This window comes from Ceratotherium simum, chromosome 5, assembly GCF_057802395.1.
Source record: "Ceratotherium simum simum isolate JZ-2026a chromosome 5, ASM5780239v1, whole genome shotgun sequence".
In the NCBI taxonomy this organism is placed as follows: Eukaryota; Metazoa; Chordata; class Mammalia; order Perissodactyla; family Rhinocerotidae; genus Ceratotherium; species Ceratotherium simum.
In genome coordinates this window covers 14,907,456-14,921,036 of record NC_141904.1, presented here as the reverse complement: position 1 = coordinate 14,921,036, position 13,581 = coordinate 14,907,456, and the positions used below count along the sequence as shown (strand labels likewise).

The 13,581-nt window shown below is 45.7% G+C and overlaps 1 protein-coding gene across 3 annotated transcripts in view; it reads left to right on the top strand.

Annotated features, from left to right (window-relative positions):
* The window catches only part of MRAS (muscle RAS oncogene homolog), a 56,817-nt gene that overhangs the window by 25,053 nt on the left and 18,183 nt on the right, over window positions 1-13,581 (top strand). The gene's annotated exons all lie outside the window — the stretch shown is intronic.

The following is a 13,581-nucleotide window of genomic DNA, read 5'->3' as shown; positions in this document are numbered from 1 at the left end:
TCATGTTGCCATTATGGGATGGTTGGTATAAGGCTGTGGATGTTTTCCAGGGTGAATTCTGAACAGCTTTGTGGAAACCAAAATGTGCATTCCACAAAGAGGCATGGCTAGAATCATGCCAACTCAGTGATGTCACGTGTGTTATTTCTTGCTGATCAGAAGCTCTGATTAACATTTACAGATGTCTCTAGCTAATAAAAAAGGGAAAAATAAATTATTTCTTTATAAGCATAGTTTATTTGGTAATTGTCCCTTGGGGGGAAAAATCTTGCATCTGACGCTGTGTTTCTAGTTTAGTCTAAATTGGTCTAGATGAGCAGTTCTCAAAGTGTGGTAGCCAGGCCAGCAGCATTAGCATCACCAGGGAACTTACCAGAAATGAAAACCCTCAGGCCCTATGATTCCAAAATTCTGTGGGGTCCAACAATCTGTGTTTTAACAAGCCCTCCAGGTGGTGCTGCAGTTAGAGAACCACCGCTCGAGATTCCTACTGATGATTACTTTATACTCTCGAGGCTCTTTCTTAAACAAGGCCATTAATCCTAGAATGTCATTCTGGGTGGGGAGCTTTGAAAACCACTGGGATACAAGTCCTCTATCAGATATGTGATTTGCAAATATTTACTCCAAGTCTGTGGCTTGTTTTTCATTCTCTTAACAGTGTCTTTCAAAGACGAGTTTTTAATTTTGATGAAGTCCGATTTATCAGTTTCTTCTCTTATGGACTGTGCTTTTGGTGTTGTGTCTAAGAAATCGTTGCCTAACCCAAGGTCACAAAGGTTTTCTCCTGTGTTTTCTTCTAGAAGTTTAATGGTTTTCGTTTTACATTTAGGTTTATGATCTACCTGAGTTAATTTTTGTACATGGTGAGAGGTATGGAACAAAGTTCATTTTTTTGTATGTGGATATACACCTGTTCCAGCACTAATTGTTGAAAAGATTATCCTTTCCCCACTGAGTTGCCTTTGTACCTTTGATGAAAATTGGTTGTCCAGATATTCTGTTTGTTTGATCTGTCTATCTTAACACCAATACCACACTACCTTGATAACTGTGGCTTTGTCATAAATCTTGAAATCAGGTACTGTTAAATCCCTGACTTTGTTCTTTTCAAAGTTGTTTTGGCTAGTCTAGGTCCTTTGCACTTCCATATGAATTTCAGAATCAGTTAAATTCTAAAATTCTAGATTTTGATTGAGATTGTGTTGAATCTATAGATCAATTTGAGGAGAATTGATATCCTAACAGTGTCAAGCCTTCCAACGCATGAACACAGTCTCTCTCTGCATTTATTTAAGTCTTCTTTAATTTTCTCATCAATTGTCTTGTAGTTTTGAGTGCATAGGTCTTTTACATATTTTTTCAGATTTATACTACCTATGTCTGTATTACAAATGATATTTTTTTTTTCAGTTTTCAATTGTTTGTTGCTAGTATATCGAAATACAGTAGAATTTTGTATCTTAATCTTGTAACTTGCAACCTTGCTAAATTCACTTATTAGTTGTAGTGGCTTTTTTTGTAGATTCCGTTGAATTTTCTGCAGAAATGATCATGTCTGTGAGTAAAGATAGTTTTACTTCTTCCTTTCCAATCTGGATGGCTTCTATTTCTTTTTCTTGCCTATTTCCCTAACTGAAGACATACTTGTCTTGTTCTTGATCTTAAGGAGAAAGCTTTCAGTCTTTCAGCATTAAGTATGATGTGAGCTGTAGGTTTTTATAGATTCCCTTTATCAGGTTGAGGAAGTTCCTTCCTATTCCTAGTTTGCTGAGAGTTTTTGTCAGGAGTGGATGTTGGATTTTGTCAAATGCTTTTTCTATGTCTACTGAGATAATCATATGATTTTTCTTTTTTAGCTTGTTAATATGGTAAATTACATTGATTGATTTTCCTAATGTTAAACCAACATTGCATCCCTGGGATAAACCCCACTTGGTCATGATGTCTTGTCCTTTACTATGTTGTTGTCTTTGATTTGATAAAATTTTGTTTAGAATTTTTGCATCTATGTTCTTGAGCGATATTGGTCTGTAGTTTTCTTGTAATGTCTGAGTAATGCTGTCTTTATAGAATCAATTGAGAAGTATGCTCTCTTCTTCAGTTTTCTAGAAGAGTTTGACAAAATTGGTATTATTTCTTCCTTAAATGTTTAGTAGAATTCACCTATGAGGACATGGGAGCCTAGAGTTTTCTTTGTGGGAAGATTTTTTTTTTATTGATATTTTAATAGTTTTTAACATTGTGAAATTTTGGGTTGTACATTTTTGTTTGTCCATCACCATATACGTGTCTCCCTTCACCCCTTGTGCCCACTCCCCACCCCCATTGCCCCTGGTAACCACAATACAGTTTTCTCTGTCCATGTGTTGGTTTATATTCCACATATGAGTGAGATCATACAGTGTTTGTCTTTCTCCTTCTGGCTTACTTCACTTAACATAATACCCTCCAGGCCCGTCCATGTTGTTGCAAATGGGACAATTTTGTCTTTTTCTATGGCTGAGTAGTATTCCATTGTATATCTGTACCACATTTTCTTAATCCAGTCGTCAGTCGAGGGACACTTAGGTTGCTTCTCTTTGTGGGAAGATTTTTAACTACAAATTCAATTTCTTTAATGACTGTAGGGCTATTCACATTATTTATTTATTCTTCAGTGAGCTTTGGCAGTTTGTGTCTTCCAAAAATTTGTTCAATTCATCAAAGTTATCAAACTTATTGGCATAAAGTTGTTCATAATATCCTCTTATTATCCTTTTAATATCTGTAGAATTTGTAGTGATGTTACCTCTCTCATTCCTGATATTGGTAATTTGTGTCTTTTTTTTTTCCTAATTAGGCTTGTTAGAGATTTCTCAATATCATTGATTTTTACAAGAACTAGCTTTTTAGTCCATTGATTTTTCCCATTTGTTTCCATTGATTTCCACTCTTATCTTTATTATTTCCTTTTGTCTTTCTCCTTTGGATTTAATTTGGTCTTCTTTTTCTAACTTCTAAAAGTGGAAGCGATGTCATTGATTTGAACGTTTCTTCTTTTCTAAGATATTCATTTGGTGCTATAAATTCCCCTTAACTACTCATTTAGCTGTATCCCACAAATGTTAGTATGTTGTGTTTTTATTTTCATTCAGTTCGAAATACTTTCTAATTTCCCTTTTGATATCTTCTTTGACCCATAGCTTATTTAGAAGTACGTCATTTAGTTTTCAAGTATTTAGGAATTTTCCAGAGATCTTTCTGTCATTGATTTCTATTTTAATTTCATTGTGTCAGAGAACATACAGTATATTATTTGAATTCTTTAAAACTTGTTGAGGCTTGTTTTATGCCCCAGGATATGGTCTATCTTGGTAAATGTCCCATGTGCACATGAAAGGAATGTGTGTTTTGCTGTTGTTGGGTGGAGTGTTCTGTGAATGTCAGATCAAGTTGGTTGATAGTGTTGTCTAAGTCTTCTATGTCCTTACTGATTTTCTGTCTACTGCTTCTGTCAGTTATTGAATTTCAAAGTATAATTGTGGATTTGCCTATTTTTTCCTTTCAGTTCTATCAGTTTTTGCTGCATGTATTTTAACACTCCGGTATTAGGTGCATCAATGTTTAGGACTGTTATATCCTCTTGATGAACTGACCCTTTTATTATTGTAAAATGACATTCTTTACCGCTGGGTCTCCCCTCTCTGCTCTGTGGCCTGGAAGCCCTCTCGAGGCAGTAGCTGGCGTTCATAGCTGGCTCACCTCTTTTGTATCCCGTCTCTCAGGGATCATCATCCTTCATCGCCTGATGTCCAGTGTCTTGAAAACCAGTTTTATATATTTTGTCTGTTTTTTGGTTGTTTCAGTTGAGAAAGTAAGTCTGATCCCTGTTACTCCATCTTGGCCAGAACCAGAACCAAATCATCACTTTAAAAAAAATACTACTTTGGGGCCGGCCCCGTGGCATAGCGGTTAAGTGCGCGCGCTCCGCTGCTGGCGGCCTTGGTTCGGATCCCGGGCGCGCACCGACGCACCGCTTGTCAGGCCATGCTGTGGCGGCGTCCCATATAAAGTGGAGGAAGATGGGCACAGATGTTAGCCCAGGGCCAGTCTTCCTCAGCAAAAAGAGGAAGATTGGCATGGAAGATTGGCATGGATGTTAGCTCAGGGCAGATCTTCCTCACACACACACACACACACACAATAAATAAATAAATAAAACTTTAAAAAAATACTACTTTGTATTTGTACTAAAAAACACTGAATTGTACACTTTAAAAGGGTGAATATTATGGTATTTGAATTTTATGTTAATTTTACTAAGCACTATCCTTCAGGGGTTTGTCTGCAACCCTGGAACTTTGAACAGTTCCACCAGGTACCAAGCACGTTCCCACCTCAGGGACTCTGCATTAGGTATCTCTCTGCCTAGAACGTTCTTCCTTATTAGGAATTAAGAATTAGCAGAAATACATTCTCACTAATTTAGGTCTCCTCTCAAAGGTCACTTTATCTAAGAGGACTTCCCTGACCAAACCATCTACTCTAGTACCCACCCCACCCCTGTTGTTTCTGTCCCCTGCCCAACTCTTATTTTTTAGTCTACCTTTTGCTTTGAACATATATTTATATTCATTCGATATACTTATTTGTTTGAGTTTTGCTCCCACTAAAATACAAATTTATGAGAGCAATGGCTTTATTTTATTTTCTGCTGTATCCTCGGCATCTACAATACTGCTTGGCTCGTGGCAGGTCCTCAGTAAATGTTTGTGGAATGAATGAATGAGTGAATGAGTCTTGAACAATGTACTTGTGGTCACAGGTGTGATGGGCTAGCTATATTATTTCTAATTCACATTAAAATAAATACATATAACTATTAAAATTAAAAACTTACATTTATGCACTTTCTAAAATCATCTCTTGTATCACCCATTCGAATACATACCATATTTTGGGATATACTGGGTTAAAGAAATGTAAATAGTTTACTGTAAGACTTAAAAGGACCTTCAATATGCAAACATGTACTGCAAGTCTATTGGTAGGACATATTGTCCTTAGGGATTCCCAAAGGGAGAAGTTTTGCCCATCATTCTGGACTATTTCCACAGAAAACATTCTGAAAAATGTTGCATAATTCACGTAAGCGAGTAACACCATGCCTGGTACATGGAGCTCCATAAATATTATTTCTCTCTATAGCCATATAAACTTTGCTAACTTTGTTTTAAGTAACTTTGGATATTAGATTAGTTTCTCAGAAAAAAAAAGTTTTCCTCAAGGTTTTTAGGAAGGTTTTGTGATAACAGCAGTAGCGGCAGGGAGAGGGGAAGCGCGGCCATGGCGTTCCTTTATAAGCGTGAATTTGTAAAGCCTGCATTCTGAAGCTCCTGGGCTCCCCTTGGGGGCTGCGCCTCTGATCCTGCAGCCAGAGTCGGGCCTGGCTTAGGGCGTTGCCCACCAGGCCTTCCTCAGGAGGAGACGCCAGATTCCCCCTTAGCACACTTCCCTGCTCCAGTAGCCCTCCTATTAAGAAAAGGAAGGCTTAGAACATTACAGCTAAGTATTAATTAGTCTGGCATTTAAAAGGATGCCCCATATTTTGGGAATTTTAATCAAAGGCTGGTTGCATTTAGGCTCGAGTGTAACTGACCCTCTCTGGAGCTGAACTCTTCTGGGGGGGTGTGCAGCCCTGGGATGGACAGGACTTTCACTGGGCTTCCAGAGCCCTGAGGTCCTGCTTCCCTGGAGGCCACCCTATCCTGGGGGAGGTGCTAAGCCTGGGATGCCTTCCAAGTGCTCTGGACTCTGGGCTTTCTCTTCTTCCAAATTCAGAAAGAGGGAAAACACGGCAGCTTAATAATAATGAGGAGGAGGAAGAGGATGATAATTATGATGGCAATAATGATATTTATTGGGCAATTACTGTATGGAAGGCCCGTGCTAAGTAAGCACTCTGCATATGCTCTGTTTTAATCCTTACAAACACTATTGTGGTAGCTGCTGTTGTTATCTCCATAAAAATAAAGCACAGAGAGATTCACACAGTTAGCAGTGGTTTGAACTCCCCTTGTCTCTGTCATTCTGGTTGGGTGGGACAATCCTCTCCCACCTCACCCAGTGGATCCCTGTGTCTCTGAAATGGGAGTTGAAGTCCCAGGAGAAGGGGTGTGGCCTGGATTATCAGGATCCACAGACACACTCACCTGCCCTTCTTGTTCCTTGCCCAAGATCCTTCGGAGGGCCTGGTGCTCCGGTTCTGATCTGAATCTCAGGTCAGAGATTCGTCAGCATGCTCAGGAAGCCTTCTCTGTGGTTTCCACACTGAGGATTCTTACAGGCTGCCTGCTTACTTACAAACCTGTTTCTTGTTTTCTTTCAAGGGACGTCATTGCCCTGGTCCTCCCAGAATCTAAGAGACAGGAGACACTGACCTCAGGGGCCAGCAGCTGGGCTCTGCGGTGTCTGTGGGACCTGCGGGCTTTGGAGCTGAGTTCGTTCCCACAAGGGTTCGGGACCGTGGTCTCACCTTCTATTGTTAAGGGCCCAGCTCTGGGAATGTCTCCTCCTCCCCATCTGGTCCCCACCTCTCTGCTGTAGGGCTGCATCAGCTCCCCCATCTCCCGGCTCTCTGGCCCCCTCTTCTGGTCTCTGACTTTGGAGCCCACCTTGCCCTGGCTTTCAGCTATGCGGCTAATCGCACCCCATTCTCAGGCTTCATGAATCAGGAAAACCCCAGCCTTAGGCAGAAACCTGGAGTTTTGTGTTTTTTTTCTTTTTATTGGTAAAATATACATAACGTAAAACTTACCATCTTAACCATTCTTAAGTGTACAGTTCAGTGGTTCAAGTTGTTCTGCAACCATCACCACCATCCATCTCCTCCAACTGAAACTCTGTATCCGTTAAGCACTAACTCCCATTCCCCCACCCCTCAGCCTCTGCCAACCACCATTCTACTTTCTGTCTCTTTGATTTTGGCTACTCCAGGTGCCTCATATGAGTGGAACCATATAGTATTTGTCCTTTTGTTTCTGGCTTATTTCCCTTAGCACAATGTCTTCAAGGTTCATCCATGTTATAACGTGTCAGAATTTCCTTCCTTTTTAAGCCTGAATAATATTCCACTGGATGTATATACCACACTTTGCTTATCCATTCATCTGGCAATGGACATTGGGGTTGTTTCCACCTTTTGGCTATTGTGAATGATGCTGCTGTGCACATGGGTGTGCAAATATCTATTCCAGTCCCTGCTTTCACTTCGTTTGTCTTGGTGTTCTTGTGTGCCTGTTTTTTCTGTTAGGTCGGGCTCCTCAGCTCTCTGGTGTCAGCCCCTCACTTTACACCTGGGGAAGCTGTGGGGCAGGTGGAGAAGTGACTTGCTTAGGGTCAGAGCCAGCTCCAGGCAGAGCCAGGCCCAGGCCCTCTTGACTCTGCCAGGCACCTCCCCCATCCTGTTCTGCTGCCTCCTGCTTTGGCCCAGGCCTCGGGCCTGCAGGGTAGAATGTTGACCAGATCCTCTGCCCACTTACAGTAGGGGCAGGTGTTTCTGGGCCTTCTCGGCCCTGCCCCTGCCAGCCAGCTCTGGAAACTTGCATCTTTCTTCCATCACAGAGAACAACAGTGGGCTCTGAGTCTCCCGACACCCCTTCCCACCTAGGGGCTCTTGGGCCCAGCTCTGCAGCCATTTTGTCCCCCGATATCCCCAGCAAGGGCTCGGTCTTTACAAAGAACGAGAGCCCTGGCTCTTCTCCTGCACCCTCAGAAGCTGGGAGGTTTCCACCCTGGCTTCTGCCCAAACCTCAGACACAAGTGCTGTTGTCTTCTCGGAGGGGCCTGGACCTGGCTTTTCCCCGAACACTTGAGTCCACATTTTTTCTGGGAGGGAGAGGGGAGGAGGACATTGGAAGGCAGTGAGAGGAGGAGGAACGTTTATTGAGAGTTTTTTCTGAGCAAGGGGCTTTACTTGGTGGGCTTCTATGCTCAGCAGCCCTTAGGCCAACTTCAGAGTAGGCACTTCCCCATGGCCCCCCAGCTAAGAATGGGGTACAGGCAGAGCTGGCCTGTCCTTCCACCCATCCTCCACTTTTCCTGCCAGCAGTGATGTGGGAGGAATTTCCCTCTTTTCTTTTATGAGGGGACGTGGCCGCTGGCCTGAGATGATGAAATCCAGCCCTTCAGGCCTCTGCCTGCCCCTCTATCCTGGTTCCATCAGCCATCACTGCTTGATTGCTTCTAGTAACAGGGAGCTCACTGGTCTCCAAGGAGCCTGGGGCAGTGCTTGCTGGTAGAAAAGCCTTCCTTACATTGAGGCCAGATCTGTCCCCCAAACCCTCCTTCGCTGCTGCACCTCAGGGCAGTGTTAGCAGTTACTGCTGACCAGACTTTTCTTGAAGGCCAGACCCCATGCTAAGGGCTTTGCAGGGATTGTTCTATCTCATCCTTGCAACAATTCTGCTAAATTGAGATTAGTGTCTCCACTTTACAGGTGAGCACAGATGCTCGTCAGCCAGTAAGCACCAGTGCTACTGTACTCGTTGATAAAATGGTACAATACTTCCGAACCGTTGGAAAATGGCTGCTGCCGCCCTGTGTCCCCGAGGGCCCTTCCCCGGAAACCCAGACCTCCTGCTCCAGCGCCTGTCCAGCAGCCCTCTGATTGGTCAGGCCCTGGCACATGAGGGGACTGAGACTCAGAGGGGAAGTAACATGTCCAAGGTCACACAGCTGATTAGAACCCCATTCGCTCTGACCCCAAAGTGAAGGATCTTAATCTGGCCCTGCTCACCTGAGCCCCACTAGCCAGCTTAGGGGCTGAGGGACCCACTGTCAGCCAGTGACTGGAGTCAGCTCAGCAGGGCCGAGTGATGAAGGCGGTGAGTGCACCGTGCACCCCTCCCCCTTCAAAGTCACCACACAGCCTGGGCTCATTCTGAGCTTGTCAGGACCCCAAACCCTGGGTGGTTTTCCTCCTACCCACATTGCTGATAGTCAGGTCCTATACTCCTGCACTTGATTTTGGGTTTTGCCCTGATTTCAGAGCTTCATGTTGATCACTGTTTGTCACGTGACCACTTCGGGCTGAGAGCACCAACCTGGTTGATAAGTTCGAGATTTCACCTGTCTGCCCATGTGCTGGGTGATGCCCCAGCTCCAGGCCCCCGTGTAGCTGCTGTCACCCTGTTGTCACCATGCCCCACGTCAGAGTGATGGGGGGTTTCTCTTTCCATTGGGCACAGACAGCCTCTGGGCCAAGATGGTGCACCCTCATCAGTGGGGTCAGTGTCCCGAATGGAATGCCCTCACAGTTGCTGCAAAGAATAAATGAAATAATACAGATTTTAAGCTGCTCGAGGAGAGAGACTGTCCTTTGCCCACCGTTGTATCTCTGATGCCAGCCTGGAGCTGGCATCTATCAGGTGCTTAGTTATTGCTTATTGAGTGAGGGAGAGAGTAAAGGGGCGTGGCACGTAGTCAGCCTCAGTAGATGCTATTGTTGCTGTGATTGTTCTGGTATGATTTGTATTACTATTAATCAAGTGACTTGGTGCTTTAGGAATCAGCCCTGTCATGTGTGCAGATGAGAGGTCACCGATACATCTGCCTGCATCTGGGGAGGTCGGGGAGTGAGGCCTGAACCCCTGACTTGGAGCTGCCACCTTTCCCCTCAGCTGTGTGTGGATTGGCCCCCCAAGTCCTATGTGCATGGGTGTGTTCACAGATTCGTTCAGTAAATACTCTTGGGTACCTGCCGTCTGCCTGGCTCTATTTTGGGCTATGAGGATGCAGCGGTTGGCAAAGTCAAGTCCCTGCTCTCTTGAAGCTTATGTTAGAGTGGGGGAGACAGAACATAAACACATATGTGATGTGTCAGCTGGTGATAAATGCTGTGAGGGAGAATAAGGTAAGGTAAAGGAAGCAGACAGTGGGGAAGGGGTTGCTGTCTTATGTAGGCTGCTCAGGGAAGGCCTTCCTGATAAGGTAATGTTGGGGCAGAGACCTGAAGGAGAAAGCTGTGCCTGTGCCTGGAGGAAGAGAATCTCAGACAGAGAGAGTATGAGGTGCAAAGGCCCTGAGGCAAGGCTGTGCTTGGCCTGTTTGGGGAATAGCTAGGAGGCCAAGGTGCAGAGCAAGTGAGGGGGAGGCTAATAGGAGAGGTCAGAGACCTATCTGGGGGCACTGAGGGCCTTGTAGGGAACTAAGAAGCCATTGGAGGGTTTTGAGCAGAGGAGGGACGTGGTCTGACTGATGTTTTAAAAGGCATGGAGAATAGACCAGAGGGAAACCAGGGCAGAATCAGGGAGACCAGTTAAGAGGCTCCTGATGGTGGCCTAGGGCACTGCGGAAGGAGGCGGTGAGAAGGAGTTAGATTCTGGCTGTATTTTGAAGGAGGAAACAACAAGATTTGTTGATGGAGTTTATGGGATGGGTTGGGGGAGAGGGAGAAGAGTCTTTGGCCTGTACAACAGGTAGAATAGAGTTATGTTTATCAAGATTACGAAGACTAATGAAAAGCAAGTTTGGGGGGGAAATCTTGAGTCTAACTTTGGATGTGTTAAATCTGAGGTGTCTTTCACACATACGGATAGAAGTCAGACCAGCAGCTGGCTGTCTGAGTCAGGAGTCAGGCGAGAGGTGTAGGCTGGAGATGGAAAGTGGGGAGTCAACATAGAAAGCTGTGAGATGAGAGATCACCAAGGAAGTGAGTGTGCTTAGAGAAGGGGTCCCGGGACTGAGCAACCACCAATGTTTAGAGGGCAGGGAGATGAAGGGACAGAGCAGGACCAGGCACTGCAGTAGAAGAACTGAGAGAGTGACGTCCCAAGGCCAAGAGAAGAAGGCTCTTCAGAAAGGAGGGAACCATCAACTGCATCAGATGCCGGCGAGTGGTCCAGGGGGTGGGACTGAGAGGTGCCATTGGATTTAGTGACATGGAGGTCACTGGTGACCTGACAAGATCAATTTTGGTAGAGTGGTCGGGAATGAAATCTGACTGTAGTAGTTTCAAGAGAGAGTAGAGGAGAGGAAGTGCAGGCAGTGAGAATAGACGGATCAAGGAGTGTGGCTGTAAAGAGGAACAGGGAAGTGGAGAGCAGCTGGAAGGAGATGTGAGGTCAAAGGGCAGGGGTTTTCTTTTTCATTTGGGGAGGGCCTTTATTTATTTTTGTTTTTTTTTTTAATATGAAAGAAATTATAGCATGTTTACATACTGATGGAAATGAACCAATAGAGAGAGAAATGGATGGTGCATGAGAGGGAGGGGGCAACAGTAGCAGCAATGTCCTTGCATAGGTGGCAGGGGACAGGATCCCGTGCCCAGCTGGAGGGTATGGTCTTGGACAGGAGCCGGGCCAGGTCAGCCACCATCGTGAGAGCAGGCAGAGCATGTGTTTCAGAGAAAGGGAGGTGGGTTTTTTTCTTATACAATTTTTTAAATTGAGACATAATTCATATGTAAAATTCTCCCTTTTAAAGTGTACAATTCAGTGGTTTATGGTATATACACAAAGTTGTGCAATCACAAATTGCTGATTGGTTCACAAATCAGCAATCCCTGGAATCACCACTATCTGATTCCTCAATGTTTTCATCACCTCCTTCCCCAAAAACCTCATACCCATTAGCCGTCGTTCCCTTTTCCCCCCTCCCCCCAGTCCCTGAACCCACTAATCCACTTTCTGTCCACAGATTTGCCTATTCTGGACATTGCATATAAATGGGATCATACAGCCTGTGGTCTTTTGTGACTGGCTTCCTTCACTTGGCATGCTGCTTTCAGGTTCTTTCTGTTGTAGCGTGTGTCAGAATTGCATTCCTTTTTATGCATGAATAATATTCTAGTATATGGATAGACCGCATTTTGTTCATCCTTTCATCAGCCGATGGCCATTTGGGTTGTTTCCACTTTGGGGCTGTTGTGAATAATGCTGCTGTGAACGTTCACGTGCAAGTTTTTGTATGGACGTGAGTTTTCACTTCTCTTAGATATCTATATCCCTGGGGGTGGCATTGCTGGGTCCTACGGGAACTCAGTGGTTAACATGCTGAAAAACTACCAAACTGTTTTCTAAAGAGGCTGCACTTTACCCTCCTCCCCTGCAGCACATGAGGCTCCGCTGTCTCCAGGCCGGTTGATTTGGAAGCTTGTGGAGTTGAGCTCCTGGTAGTCTTGGTTTCAGATCCTCAGCTGGGCATGGAGGCTGGAGGAGAGAGGAGGCGATGGGAAGCGGTGGCCCCGCGAGTGGGAGGGTGACTGGATAGGGATGTGTTTAGAATCCTCGGGTGCTGCAAAGGCCCTGCACGTTGGCACTCAGGACTTTAAAGGGAGCCAGGCCAGCTCAGCCGTGATTCTCTCCTCCCGGCCACACATGGCTGCCCAGGGGCAGGTGTGGAGTGGGTGGAGGGTTTGGGGTGACAGGTGGGGGTAGGTGTAGGAAGCATAGCCTCCAGGCCTTTGTCTTACATGTCTGCACACCTCGGGCCTTCTGTCCTCACCCCTTCTGTGTAGACCTGCTCCTCTTCACAGGCCTTGGGGACACTGCTGCTGGCTCCTCACTCAAAGACAGGCTGGTGCCAGGGGCAGAGCGAGGCTTGGACCCAAACAGGCTTGGGTTCAAATCGTGCCTCTACTGCTCATTAGCAGTAGGAACCTAAGTAGGTCACTACTTGCCCCGCTTCAGTTTCTTGCCTGTAGAATGCTGGCCCCCGAGTGGTTGTGAGGTGGAAATGGGGTTGCAGGACAACGTGTTGCCTCCCTGTTCCTCTCCATCACCAGGCCCCTCTCAGGCTCCCATCTGTCCCTGCAAGTTCCTGGGCTCAGGTTACACACCTGAGACCTTCTGCTGCCCTTTCCCCTCTCTCTTCTCTTCCCTCCCTGAAAGCAACATTTGAGGGGTGGCAGCCTCTAAGAATCCCACAAAGCCGTGGACCATCTCCTTCAAAGTCAGGGGATTCATGGAGCTCATGAAAACATATCCCAAGACCTCCTCACCCCGTCCCTCCAGCTGCGGTGGTGTGGCCTCAAGAACATGTGTCCCCTGGGGCTGGTCGCCCGCACTTCTCCGCTGATGTCGCCCTGAAGTCTGCATGTTGGGAGATAGGGGCCACTGCCAGAGGGAATCTCCCCCATCACCAGGGAGCGAGCTGGCGCCTGCCACAGGATTTTAGCTGCCGCCCACTTAGGAGTACCCAGTGACCCGGCCTTCCACACGCTGCCAGCACTTGGGAGAAGAAGAAAGCAGCCCTTTCTCTGGGAACAGTGCATCGTCAATGCCCCCAGCCTGCTCCATACACACCTTTACACAGAAAGGAGAGTGCAAGTTAAAATAGTAAATAGCCCCCATCACTGTTACTGTTCAAGGAGGAGGCATTTTTATTTGAGTCTTTTCCCAGGAAGGGCACAGGCTTTCCCACCTGACTCCCCTGTAAAGTGGGCATAACCACTCCTGCCTCCCACGGCTGGTCTAAACCACTCTGTGGATTAGAGAGATGTTGAAAACCCCAGGCATCGTCCTTGGAGGCATTTTATCTCTAGAAATCATCATGTCTATTGTTTCATGGTCCATAACTCTTACTTTACCCTAAAGGGTG